This window comes from Salvelinus fontinalis, chromosome 3, assembly GCF_029448725.1.
Source record: "Salvelinus fontinalis isolate EN_2023a chromosome 3, ASM2944872v1, whole genome shotgun sequence".
Lineage (NCBI taxonomy): Eukaryota > Metazoa > Chordata > Actinopteri > Salmoniformes > Salmonidae > Salvelinus > Salvelinus fontinalis.
In genome coordinates this window covers 32,647,245-32,662,144 of record NC_074667.1, presented here as the reverse complement: position 1 = coordinate 32,662,144, position 14,900 = coordinate 32,647,245, and the positions used below count along the sequence as shown (strand labels likewise).

General features: G+C 46.1%; 1 long non-coding RNA gene across 1 annotated transcript; it reads left to right on the top strand.

Annotated features, from left to right (window-relative positions):
* Positions 1 to 3,964, top strand: LOC129834566 (uncharacterized). The gene is made up of 3 exons (XR_008756279.1): positions 1 to 132; positions 814 to 893; positions 3,568 to 3,964. It is a non-coding gene; the product is annotated as an uncharacterized LOC129834566 (long non-coding RNA).
* Positions 3,965 to 14,900: the final 10,936 nt, after the last annotated feature.

Genomic DNA, 14,900 nt, shown 5'->3' with positions numbered 1-14,900 from the left:
GTTGTGGCAGTGAGAGAGAAAGCACGGTACAGACTCCAAGGTTGGGTAGTTTATGCTATTTGCTTCACTTTCTGCAGGTAAATGCTAACATGTGGGGAGAAGGGTTTTGGGTGCTGAAGACATTAAGACCTGGTGAGTTAATGAATCAAACATAACCATATTGGTCAATATTGTAGATATCAAGCCAGATCAAATGAAACAATTCTCAGGAGTGAACATGGGGCGTTGTAAATTCAGAGTGGGGTTTGCAAATTCGACTTGAATAGTTCATTACAGCAATATAAGCCTTAGACACTTCTGTGGATTTAGATCAAGGACTGTTAGCAGGTCAAAGACCTATTTTGAGCAAGTGGTGAACCATGATTTCTTTGCACATTAGCTACTTTGTAATCATTTCATATGTAGCCAACAGGGAATCACATGGACTCGTGGCGGGCTAAATGTGTCTTCTGAGTAATATTAGGTGTGGCATTATGATTAAGACTTATTAATGTGCAGAAGATTTCATAGATCCTTGCGAGCCCCAAGGAGTGCTATTTTTATTTAGCAATTTAAAATGCTTCATATGCAATAGTAATACCAGCTTATAGTGTTTCATGACGTGAGATGTACAAAACATAATAGTTAAGGTGTTGCTTCAGTGGTCATTGGTCATTCAAGACACCTCTCTTTTCATAATTTTATATTGTTCAAGTCAACGATATAGTATAGCAAAAATATGCTGACAAAGGCATATGTCACAGCTGTCACGTGATTGCATGCAATCTAGACGAAGAATTGAGTCATGTGATTTGGATTGTTTTTGTGTTCTAGGTGGCCGCCTACAGGAGGTGAATGCAGTCCGGAGGCGTGGTGGAGCCCAGGTTTTTCTAGGGCATGTAGGGCTTTGTTTGGTGAGTACATGGCTAATGGAGGTTATTTAAGATTAAATTGAAGTCTTAACAAAATGGACGCCTGCCTTCCAGGCTGCACCAGTTCCTGTGACACTTTGTTTTCCTTGTTTTGGTTTGTATGATGATTTTAACTAGCATGGTTATAGAGTAAACGTAAAATAAATTATATTTACTATATGGAAAACAAAGCAATTGAATGGAAAATAGAAACTGGAATGTGTTTGAAATGGAAAATGATGCCTAAAAATAAATGTAAGAAACGCTCCCTTTGTTGTCTGCCTCTGCTTCACTCTGCCTGCTCAACCCAGACCTAGAACCTGTCACCTTCCACCTTGTGATACAGTGCTTTCGGAATATTTTCAGACCCCTTGACTTGTTCCATGTTTTGTTACAGCCTTATTCTATAATGGATTAAATAAATGAATACAAATCCTCAGCAATCTATACATAATACCTCATAATGACAAAGTAAAAACAGTTGTTTTTGACCATTTAGTAAATGTATTAAAATTAATAAACAGAAATACCTTATAAGTATTCAGATCCTTTGCTATGAGACTCGAAATTGAGCTCAGGTGCATACTGTTTCCATTTATCATCCTTGAGATGTTTCTACAATTTAATTGGAGTCCACCTGTGGTAAATTCAATTGATTGGACATGATATGGAAAGCACACACCTGTCTATATAAGGTCCCACAGTTGAAAGTGCATGTCAGAGAAAAGACCAAGCCATGAGGTCGAAGGAATTGTCCGTAGAGCTCTGAGACAGGATTGTGTCAAGGCACAGATCTGGGGAGGGTACCAAAACATTTTTGCAGCATTGAAGGTCCCCAAGACCACAGTGGCCTCCATCATTCTTAAATGGAAGAAGTTTGGAACCACCAAGGCTCTTCCTAGAGCTGGCTGCCTGGCCAAACTGAGATATTGGGGGAAAAGGGCCTTGGTCAGGGAGGTGACCAAGAACCCAATGGTCACTCTGAAAGAGCTCTAGAGTTCTTCTGTGGGAGAAACCTCTAGAAGGACAACCAACTCTGCAGCACTCCACCAATCAGGCATTTATGGTAGAGTGACCAGACGGAAGCCACTCCTCAGTAAAAGGCACATGACAGCCTGCTTGGAGTTTGCCAAAAGGCACCTAAAGACTCTCAGACCATGAGAAACAAGACTCTCTGGTCTGATGAAACCAAGATTGAACTCTTTGGCCTGAATCCTAAGCGCCACGTCTGGAGGAAACCTGGCACCATCTCTACAGTGAAGCATGGTGGTGGCAGCATCATGCTGTGGGGATATTTTTCAGCGGCAGGGACTGGGAGACTAGACAGGATCGTGGGAAAGATGAACAGAGTAAAGTACAGAGAGATCCTTGATGAAAACCTGCTCCCGAGCGCTCAGGACCTCAGACTAGGGTGAAGGTTCACCTTCCAACAGGACAACGACCTTAAGAGCACAGCCAAGACACACAGCCAACGCAGGAGTGGCTTCGGGACATGTCTCTGAATGTCCTTGAGCGGCCCAGCTAGAGTCCAGATCAAACATCTCTGGAGAGATCTGAAAATAGCTGTGCAGCGATGCTCCCCATCCAACCTGACAGAGCTTGAGAGGATCTGCAGAGAAGAATGGGAGAAACTCCCCAAATACAGGTGTGCCAAGCTTGTAGCGTCATACCCAAGACTCAAGGCTGTAATCGCTGCCAAAGGTGCTTCAACAAAGTACTGAGTAATGGGTCTGAATACTTATGTAAATGTGATATTTCAGTTTATTTGTAATAAAATGTTTTTTATTCTGAAAAGCTATTTTTGCTTTATCATTATGGGGTATTGTGTGTAGACTGATGAGGGGGAAAAACGATTTAATCAATTTTAGAATAAGGCTGTAACGTAACAAAATGTGGAAAAGGTCAAGGGGTCTGAATACTTTCTTAAGGCAGACTTTAAGAGATCAATGTTGACATTTCACAAGGAGATCATATTGTATGACTGCCTAGAAGTGTGTCTCATCTGTGGCACATCTCCTATTCAGCTGCTTCCTTGCCCTGCAAAATAATATAAAATATCACGTCTATTTACTAATCAAATTTGGCTTGCTTCTAACATGTGATTTGTCTATAATGATTTCAATTAAATGTATAAATACAGTATTCATATCAATGGGATTAATCTGTTAGAATAAAATATGAATATAAATGTATAAACGAATATAAATTACATTCTAGTTCTATTGAGTGAATCAGTTATAGCAATATGTTTTGACGCCTCAGAGAAGTGTCTTCTTGTAATGAAACTCAGGGAGAAAAAGGTGTAGATTCACACGCAGAGCGCGGCAGGTGTTTATTTCGCCTTCGCAGAAGGCAGGAATCGTGGTCACAGGCAGGCAATGGTCATACACAGGTAGGCAAACAGGCAGGTGAATCAAAACTAGGACTGAAGGCTATAACTGGTTCTCACAAACGAGCTAGGAAAAGGCTTAGTAGAGTCAAAACGAACAATACCTCACAAAGGCACAAACAGAATGAACTGAACTACATAAGGAGCTGATGAGACCAGGTGAGTAACTAACACAGGTGAAATCAATGAACAGAAATGAAAGACAGGGCTACGTTCAAGAACACAACGAAACAGAACACAAGGTTGACTAAGAAAGTAAATAAAGAACCTTACACTTCTCCTTTCCAGCGTCACGGCTCTTTACCCTCGGGTTTTTGACCTGGGACTCAGAGATATCGACATGCTCCCAAGCTTCCTGCAGCTGATGCGGCACCCTCCTGTTCCTGGACAGGAGAGTGTTGGCCTGCTCCTCCTGGGATATGCCACTCTCAAGCTCACGCACCTGGAATATTGATACAATATTATCTCAATCTATTTCCCCATGTTTAACCAGGCCTGAACTTTTCCACACACTTAGATACTGCTTAACTCCAGTCCAAGTATTTGTAAAAGAGAACAATTGATGGGAATTTAAGCTAAGATGTATAACGCTGTTGCACTTGAGCTTTTTCTAAAATAGGATCATGTGTAGAAAAAAGTATTGTGCACTCATTCCACATAGCATAAAGTCACAATAAAAAAAGATTAAAAAAGAAGCGTCTTGCTCTTTCATGCTCCCCGGCGATTGGGATTGCCTAATACATTGAGCCTCACTGTAACGTAAGTGTGAGGTACCTTTCTCTATCTCGCTGTAGAACACCCTAGGCTCGTACTCAGTGATGGCTGCACATTTGGGTTGGGAAGTATGTGAATTGTTGTTTCTCCTGGTGATTTTGTTTTTTGAACAGTAACTATATCTTCGAGGAGCTGTTTTAAGCGGTTTGACATGCTAAGTAAAACACCAATGCTAAAAGAGCAGTTCTTTCACTGAAATATAGTTGTAATAAAATTTAATATTTTTGTAATAGAATCACAGCAAAATATTAACTGTCAGCTATATTTTTTAAAACTTTAATAGCTCTGTTCCAACTTGACAGGGAACGTAAACAGCTGATCTTCCCTGCAATGTGAAGTACATATTTGTTGGTCCAAAGGATCGAGAGCTAGAGAGCAGGGGGGAGTGAGAGAAAGAGAGAGGGGAGGAGCGAGAGAGGGGGGAGAGAGATTGAGAGAGAGACAGCGATAGATTGAGCCAGAGATGATATACAGTGCTGTGAAAAAGTATTTGCCCCTTTCCTGATTTCTTATTTTTTTGCACATTTGTCACACTTAAATTTTTTAGATCATACCAACAGTCAAATATGGTGGTGGTAGTGTGATGTCTGGGGCTGCATTGCTGCTTCAGGACCTGGACAACTTGCTGTGATTGACGGAATCATGAATTCTGCTCTCTACCAAAAAATCCTGAAGGAGAATGTCCGGCCATCAGTTTGTGTGTCACGATCGTGTGGTGGATTGACGGACCAAAACGCAGCTTTAGGAAAATAAGCCATCTTCTTTTATTTTTAAAAATGACGAAAAATAAACACGAAACACTTAATACAAACTAACAAAAACAACAAACGATCGTGAAGCTAATAAACGATGTGCACACACTGGCTACAAACGTTCTACATAGACAATTACCCACAACCAATGAGAGCCTATGGCTACCCTAAATAAGGCTCCCAATCAGAGACAACCGAAATCAGCTGTCTCTAATTGGGAACTCATTCAGGTAACCATAGACTCTCCTAGACAACTAAACATACATAGACAACGCTAGACACCTGAACTCCACACAAACCCATATACTACACAACAACCCCTTTACCATAAAAAACACCCAAAACCAACAAAACACAAACATTCCCCATGTCACACCCTGACCTAACTAAAATAATAAAGAAAACAAAGAATACTAAGGCCAGGGCGTGACATAACCCCCCCCCTTAAGGTGCGAACTCCGGGCGCACCATTACACAGTCTAGGGGAGGGTCTGGGTGGGCTTCCATCCATGGTGGCGGCTCCGGCTCTGGTCGTGGTCCCCACGTCACCACAGTCCCTAACCGCCTCCTTAGCTTCCTCCAGATGACCCCCCTCCACATTAACCACACTGCATTAAGGGGCAGTTCCGGACTAAGGGGCAGCACCAGGGTAAGGGGCAGCTCCGGACTGAGGAATGGCAGCTCCGGACTGAGGAATGGCAGCTCCGGACTGAGGAATGGCAGCTCCGGACTGAGGAATGGCAGCTCCGGACTGAGGAATGGCAGCTCCGGACTGAGGAATGGCAGCTCCGGACTGAGGAATGGCAGCTCCGGACTGAGGAATGGCAGCTCCGGACTGAGGAATGGCAGCTCCGGACTGAGGAATGGCAGCTCCGGACTGAGGAATGGCAGCTCCGGACTGAGGAATGGCAGCTCCGGACTGAGGAATGGCAGCTCCGGACTGAGGAATGGCAGCTCCGGACTGAGGAATGGCAGCTCCGGACTGAGGAATGGCAGCTCCGGACTGAGGAATGGCAGCTCCGGACTGAGGAATGGCAGCTCCGGACTGAGGAATGGCAGCTCCGGACTGAGGAATGGCAGCTCCGGACTGAGGAATGGCAGCTCCGGACTGAGGAATGGCAGCTCCGGACTGAGGAATGGCAGCTCCGGACTGAGGAATGGCAGCTCCGGACTGAGGAATGGCAGCTCCGGACTGAGGGACTGCAGCTCCGGACTGAGGGACTGCAGCTCCGGACTGAGGGACTGCAGCTCCGGACTGAGGGACTGCAGCTCCGGACTGAGGGACTGCAGCTCCGGACTGAGGGACGGCCCATGGCTAGCTGACGGATCTGGCTGCTCATGGCTGGCTGACGGATCTGGCTGCTCATGGCTGGCTGACGGATCTGGCTGCTCATGGCTAGCTGACGGATCTGGCTGCTCATGGCTGGCTGACGGATCTGGCTGCTCATGGCTGGCTGACGGATCTGGCTGCTCATGGCTGGCTGACGGATCTGGCTGCTCATGGCTAGCTGACGGATCTGGCTGCTCATGGCTAGCTGACGGATCTGGCTGCTCATGGCTAGCTGACGGATCTGGCTGCTCATGGCTAGCTGACGGATCTGGCTGCTCATGGCTAGCTGACGGATCTGGCTGCTCATGGCTAGCTGACGGATCTGGCTGCTCATGGCTGGCTGACGGATCTGGCTGCTCATGGCTGGCTGACGGATCTGGCTGCTCATGGCTGGCTGACGGATCTGGCTGCTCATGGCTGGCTGACGGATCTGGCTGCTCATGGCTGGCTGACGGATCTGGCTGCTCATGGCTGGCTGACGGATCTGGCTGCTCATGGCTGGCTGACTGATCTGGCAGATCCTGTCTGGTTGGCGGCTCTGGCAGATCCTGTCTGGTTGGCGGCTCTGGCAGATCCTGTCTGGTTGGCGGCTCTGGCAGATCCTGTCTGGTTGGCGGCTCTGGCAGATCCTGTCTGACGGACGGCTCTAGCGGCTCCTGTCTGGCGGACGGCTCAGTAGGCTCATGGCAGACGGGCGGCTTTGCAGGCTCATTGCAGACGGATGGCTCAGATGGCGCTGGGGAGACGGATGGCTCAGATGGCGCTGGGGAGACGGATGGCTCAGATGGCGCTGGGGAGACGGATGGCTCAGATGGCGCTGGGGAGACGGGCAGTTCAGTCATCGCTGTGCAGACGGCAGACTCCTGCCGGCTGAGGCGCACTGTAGGCCTGGTGCGTGGTGCCGGGACTGGTGGCACCGGGCTGGGGACACGCATCTCAGGGCTAGTGCGGGGAGCAGCAACAGGACGCACAGGACTCTGGGGACACACAGGAGGCTTGGTGCGTGGTTTAGACACTGGTGGTAAAGGGCTGGAGACACGCACCATATAGCTAGTGCGTGGAGGAGGCACTGGTGGTACTGGGTTGGGGCGGGGAGGTGGCGCCGGAAATACCGGACCGTGCAGGCGTACTGGCTCCCTTGAACGCCGAGCCTGCCCAACCTTACCTGGTTGTATGCTCCCCGTCACCTGACCAGTGCGGGGAGGTGGAATAACCCGCACCGGCCTATGTAGGCGAACCGGGGACACCATGCGTAAGGCTGGTGCCATGTACGCCGGCCCGAGGAGACGCACTGGTGACCAGATGCGTTGGGCCGGCTTCATGACATACGGCTCAACGCTCAGTCTAGCCCGGCCGATACGTGGAGCTGAAATGTACCGAACCGGGCTATGCACGCGTACAGGAGACACCGTGCGCTCTACTGCGTAACACGGTGTCTGCCCGTACTCCCGCTCTCCACGGTAAGTACAGGGAGTAGGCGCAGGTTTCCTACCTGACTTCGCCACACTCCCTTTAAGGCCCCCCCCAAGAAATTTTTGGGTTGTACTCACGGGTCTCCAGCCTTGTCTCCGTGCTGCCTCCTCATATCGCCTCCTCTCGGCTTTAGCTGCCTCCAGCTCTTCACGAGGAAGGCGATATTCTCCCGGTTGAGCCCACGGCCCCTTACCATCCAGTATCTCCTCCCATGTCCATGAATCCTGTGTAGGTAGGTCCTGTTGCCGCTTTCCATGCCGCTTGGTCCTATGGTGGGTAATTCTGTCACGATCGTGTGGTGGATTGACGGACCAAAACGCAGCTTTAGGAAAATAAGCCATCTTCTTTTATTTTTAAAAATGACGAAAAATAAACACGAAACACTTAATACAAACTAACAAAAGATCGTGAAGCTAATAAACGATGTGCACACACTGGCTACAAACGTTCTACATAGACAATTACCCACAACCAATGAGAGCCTATGGCTACCCTAAATAAGGCTCCCAATCAGAGACAACCGAAATCAGCTGTCTCTAATTGGGAACTCATTCAGGTAACCATAGACTCTCCTAGACAACTAAACATACATAGACAACGCTAGACACCTGAACTCCACACAAACCCATATACTACACAACAACCCCTTTACCATAAAAAACACCCAAAACCAACAAAACACAAACATTCCCCATGTCACACCCTGACCTAACTAAAATAATAAAGAAAACAAAGAATACTAAGGCCAGGGCGTGACATTGTGACCTCAAGCTGGAGCGCACTAGGGTTCTGCAGCAGGACAATGATCCAAAACACACCAGCAAGTCCACCTCTGAATGGCTTAAAAAAAATGGTTTTGGAGTGGCCTAGTCAAAGTCCGAACTTGAATCCGATTGAGATGCTGTGGCGTGACCTTAAAAAGGTGGTTCATGCTCAAAAACCCTCCAATGTGGCTGAATTAAAACAATTCTGCAAAGAAGTGTGGGCCAAAATTCCTCCACAGCGATGTGAAAGACTCATTGCCAGTTATCGCAAACGCTTGATTGCAGTTGTTGCTGCTGAGGGTGGCACAACCAGTTACTAGGTTTAGGGGGCAATTACTTTGTCACATAGGGCCATGAAGGTTCAGATAGCTTTTTTCCCTTAATAAATAAAATCATCACTTAAAAAACTACATTTTGTGTTTACTTGGGTTATCTTTGTGTAATATTAAAATTTGTTTGATGATCTGAAACATTTAAGTGTGACAAATGTGCAAAAAAATCAGGAAGGGGCAAATACTTTTTCACAACACTGTATATTTAAGCGTCTGTGTAGAGCTATGTGCATCTGGAGCTGATATAGTGGTAAAAGAAAGTGTAACGCAGACTACCACAGGTGCTAAAATGAGGAATATATTTGGGGTGTGGAAGACTGTCAGCATCATGTGACGGTGAGTAGCATAATACCCACAGTCAAATAGACATGTCTGTTATCATCTTGTCTAAATACAGCATGAAGACAATTGTCCAGACAGTATAAATTCCAGTTTGCAGTATGACCACTGGTAAGTATAGAGTATACCCAATGATGAACAGATTGTAGTCACTTCTCATTTATATGCACGATGTATGGTTGCATTAATGGAATCACACAAATTTCAACTTTCTATTGTCCAAGAGTAAACTATGAGCTACTAATACATTGATCCATTGTATTGATTATAAGTCTTACAGTAACTGTAAGTTCACTCGTGAAAAAATCCATTGAGATTGAAAGTTACAATTGGAATGAAATATTATTTATTTTTGAAAGTGGATGCTGTGAAGTCATGTGATGCTTGTCAAGAATAAACACACATTTTGATTCATGTGTTATTGTTTGTTTTTTGTTAATACGGTACGCTCTTCTGTTCCAGGAGCCTGGATGCCAGTCTGTTTTAACCAATATGTTGTATTGTTTTACAGGACAATGATGAGTGCATTGTTGACTGCAGAAAAGGACAAGCTAGCTGCACAGTACGTGTGGCAATAGTGAGTTTGGAAACTTCTAGCATCTTTCACTGGTCTTAACATGCACATATTACCATATTCAAGTCTTTCTCCACGAGAATCACAGGGTTTCATGTGATATGTTTGGATCATAGTCATTAAAAGTGTAACACTTCTTACAGACTATTCATGTATACAAATACATTTGCTATTTAGAGGCGAGGCGGTGTGACACATCTTGATCTGTTTTTGAGTAATCACTGGTTGCAAAGAATCCCAAGTTGACTTCAAGAAGAGATCCAAGATGATCCTGCACATATGTTTAAAAATGTTTACGTTTATCTCAACCTAATAATGTTCACAACAGCTGCTCTAATCCATCTTTGAGAATTCCACAGAGAACCATCTATTATCTTAGCTACGTGTGAAGACAAGGAGTTCCATCTGTGTCGCATGTCAAGTGTCAGGATCTCCTATCTATCTACCATATAAACCCTGTGTGTCATTTAATCCCTATGTGCGGGAGTAGAGCCTTAGATCTGTCATGTGGTCTCCAGAGTAGCCTATACAGTAAATAGCCTGTTTGGATCCAATGGTGTGGGACAGTTGATTCTAAAAGAGGAAAGGGGGAGACAAGGTGGAATCCAAAACCAGATTGTTTAAAACAATGAGCCACGTCAAAGGCCCTATGCAGTTAAATCAAGTCAGTGTTTCCTGTGTTTTATATCCTTTTTGTACATTAGCTGATTAAACTAACACTAAAAGTGTGAAAGTGTGATCATCGTCGTAATTCCACGATAGTTGCTGGCTGGAAATACAATCTATACAGGACTTTATTTTCAGCAGGTTCTACATTGGTGGACTTTTTGTTTTATAACCGGTGATTATCTGATAACCAGCTGATAGAGTGTGTAAAATCACGGAGAAACAAGCGTAATGACCAGACCATTTCAGAACCAGAAACAATCGGACCATTTCAGATTCATATTCAGATTGTTTAATAGTCACATGTACAGGATTGCGGGGTTGCAGGCGTGATTGCAGGGTACAGTGAAAATCTTAGTCTTCGAGCTCCAACACGCAGGACACGCAGGACTAGTGAAATAATGAAAATGGTAATAAAAACAATATAAATATAGCACTATATACATAATAACAACTGTGGCAGTGAGGAATGAGTAAATGCCCGATTGGGGTGGAGGCAGTGTAAATACTGTTGGGGGGGTGGGGGGAATGACCATAAGGAGGGAAGCAGCATGATCATTGAGTGAAAAAAAAACAAGAAAGTAATACTAGACATACTAACAACTTCTACAGTGATGAATGTCGTTGTGGTGGGGGGTGGTGGTGGAATACACATAGAGGGAGTAGAAGAGGGGGGGCAGCAGGAGAAAGAATGTCCATAGGGGGAGTAGAAGGGGGGAGCAGCAGGAGAAAGAATGTCCATAGGGGGAGTAGAAGGGGGGAGCAGCAGGAGAAAGAATGTCCATAGCGGGAGTAGAAGGGGAGAGCAACAGGAGAAAGAATGTCCATGGTGGAGTAGAAGGGGAGAGCAGCAGGAGAAAGAATGTCCATGGGGGAGTAGAAGGGGGGAGCAGCAGGAGAAAGAATGTCCATAGCGGGAGTAGAAGGGGAGAGCAGCAGGAGAAAGAATGTCCATAGGGGGAGTAGAAGGGGAGAGCAGCAGGAGAAAGAATGTCCATGGGGGAGTAGTAGGGGAGAGCAGCAGGAGAAAGAATGTCCATGGGGGAGTAAAAGGGGAGAGCAGCAGGAGAAAGAATGTCCATGGTGGAGTAGAAGGGGGGAGCAGCAGGAGAAAGAATGTCCATAGCGGGAGTAGAAGGGGAGAGCAGCAGGAGAAAGAATGTCCATGGTGGAGTAGAAGGGGAGAGCAGCAGGAGAAAGAATGTCCATGGGGGAGTAGTAGGGGAGAGCAGCAGGAGAAAGAATGTCCATGGGGGAGTAGAAGGGGAGAGCAGCAGGAGAAAGAATGTCCATGGGGGAGTAGAAGGGGAGAGCAGCAGGAGAAAGAATGTCCATAGGGAAGTAAAAGGGGAGAGCAGCAGGAGAAAGAATGTCCATAGCGGGAGTAGAAGGGGGAGGCAGCAGGAGAAAGAATGTCCATAGCGGGAGTAGAAGGGGAGAGCAGCAGGAGAAAGAATGTCCATGGGGGAGTAGAAGGGGAGAGCAGCAGGAGAAAGAATGTCAATGGGGGAGTAGAACGGGAGAGCAGCAGGAGAAAGAATGTCCACGGTGGAGTAGAAGGGGAGAGCAGCAGGAGAAAGAATGTCCATGGGGGAGTAGCAGGTAAGGTAAGGGAGTTGAGGTTGGGGGGGAGCAGGTAGCTGACTAGTGGTGGCTATTCAGCAGCCCGATGGTCTGAAGGTAGAAACTATTCGCCAGTCCTGTACTTCCCGTGTCTGAGTGATTGAAGCAGGGAGAACAGGGCATGGCTTGGGTGGCTGGTGTCCCTGATTATCTTCTTGGCCTTCCTGTGACATCTGATGTTCTAGGTGTCCTGTAGGGCAGGCAGTGTGCAACCAATGGTGCGTTCGGCTGCACATATCACTCTCTGATGAGCGGTAGTGAAGTTGCCGAAACCAGGCTGGGGTGCAGCCAGCAGTATGCTCTCGATGGCGCTCCTGTAGAACACTGTGAGGGCCCTCGGGAACAGGCCAACTTTCTTCAGCATCCTGAGGTTGAAGAGTCACTGTCGTGCCTTCTTCACTACGGTGTCCGTGTGGTTAGACCATTTCAGCTTCTCTGAGATGTGTACGCCGAGGAATGTGAAGTTATTAACCATCTCCACGGCGGCCCCTTTGATGAGGATGGGGGCGTGTCCAGCCTGTTTGCTCCTGAAGACCACAATCAGCTCCTTTGTTTTGCTAACGTTGAGGGAGAAGTTGTTGACCTGGCACCACACTGTCAGAGTGTCTATTGCCTCCCTGTAGGCTGTCTCGTTGTTGTTGGTGATCAGGCCTAGTACTGTCATGTAGTCAGCGAACTTGATGATGGAGTTGGAACTGTGTGAGGCCACGCAGTCGTGAGTATACAGAGAATACAGGAGGGGACTGAGGACGCACCCTTGTAGGGGCCCCGTATTGAGGATCAGTGTCAAGGAGGCAATGTTGCATACTATCACCACCTGGGGGCGGCCCGTCAGGAAGTCCAGGACCCAGTTGCATACGGAGGAGTTCAGACCCAACGCTGTGAGCTTCATAATGAGCTTATAGGGCACTATGGTATTGAAGGCTGAGCTGTTGTCGATGAACAGCATCCTCACATATGCATTCCTCTTGTCCAGGTGGGTGAGGGCAGTGTGCAGTGCAATGGAGATTGTGTCGTCCATGGATCTGTCAGTGCGGGAGGCGAATTGGAGAGAGTTGAGTGTGTTGGGGAGGGGGGAGGTGATGTGGTCTTTGACTAGCCTCTCGAAGCACTTCATGATGACGGAAATGAGTGCTACTGGTCAGTACTCATTCAGTTCAGTTACTTTCCCTTTCTTGGGCACAGGGATGATAGTGGACATCTTGAAGCAGGTGGGTATAGAGGCCTGAGCTAGGGAGCGATTGAAAATGTCAGAGAACACAACAGTCAGCTGGTCTGCACATGCTCTAAGGGCACGACTAGAGATGCCATCTGGGCTGGCAGGCTTGCGAGGGTTAACACGTTTGACTGACTTCCATACGTCCTCAGTAGAGACTGTGAGTGTGTAGCCCACGTTGTCATCTGGGGCTCTCCTCGGCAGCTCAGCTCGTCTGGTGACCGTGATGTGTCTGGCTTTCTTTTTGTAATCCGTGATACGCCTTGTGTCAGACCTGCTGAATTGATCCTCCACTTTGTCTCTATACTTGTGTTTCGCCATCTTGATCAATCTGCATAAGTCATATTTGAACTGCTTAACCAAACTATTGTCCCCGGTCACCTTGCCCTGTTTATAAGCAGCATCTCTCTCTCTTTCAATTTCCTACATTTCACATACACAACAGTGCACGGCAGACAGGAATTGTCACCTAACGTTACGATAGTGGTCATGTAAGGGGTTGGGAATTCATATAGCAAGGACAGTACAGGATATATGCTTACAGTATGCCAGCGATGGATGAAGCTGACATTTTCTGGAATTTAGCACCTAGAAATACCTAGGTGCTTGTCATCAAACACACAAAGCAGCCGACAATGGCATCTTAGATTACAGTTCAGCTCTGCACTTGAGAATGATCTTCCTCTGAAAAGTCTCTCCACAAATAACTTATAAGAGCTTAAAGCTGGAATCCGTACTTGATGAAACTGCCACGTCCGTTTGCTATATAACAAGCACAAAGAAGTTACTTCAAACAACGAACACTGTTTCTATCCCTCGGACATCATTGCACGTGCGATATAACAGCATAGGATGTACTGCAATGATTTTCTTCCCACAATACTGAGTGCTACTCTCCTCCGTTTCATACACAAAACAAAAACAATAGCAAATGCGCTGCGGCGACGAGTGGCGCTTTTTCACCTAATGCGAATTTCAGCTTTAAGATAGAATGAAAATATTAATGTTTTCATCCTTTACCTTGTTGTTCCTTGTGGAAATATCAGGTGCACACATAAACCTGGTCTGGGGTTCAAAAAAATCTTTTTGAAATGCTAATTTGTTCTTGAAGAAATAAAATGAACTACTTGATGAAAGACATCACCTGCTGGTGTGGAAATCAATATATTTTTCTTGAACGAGTTCCCATTTTTATGAATTTCTGAATGGCTGTAGTGTTACAGCGGAGCAGACTAGAGACTGGAGCTCAAGGAGGTAGGTAGATCTGGAGCACCATGCAGTGGTTGATTTATGGACTTACAATACAGTACACGCTGCCTTTTATTAAAACAAGTTTTCTGTGGACTCAGTCATACAAATCAATTTCAACCTCCTTTCAAGGGGCAATCTGCAGTTCAAACAATAACAAAGCGGCCACCCCACCACCTTTTTGTGTAAACAGTTAAAGCTGTGTTTTCACAGGCAGCCCAATTCTGATATTTTTTCAACCAGGTCAACACTTTTGGCATATCAGTTCAACCCATTTGCCAATGATTAACCATGTTTTGACGCAGTGTTTGTTTACAATTACATTTTTAGACAGTTGACCTAAGCTCATGAGGCATTAATAAGTAGAATTTTTCAAGAATCAATGAATCAATTAATTTAAAAGTCAAAAAATGTATGTAGCAAAGTGCAACATTAATAAGCAAGTATCTGGATGGAAAGCAACTATGTATGGTAAATTAGCTATAAAAGGCCACAACTTCAACCATCCACTAACAGGGAAACCACTCAAA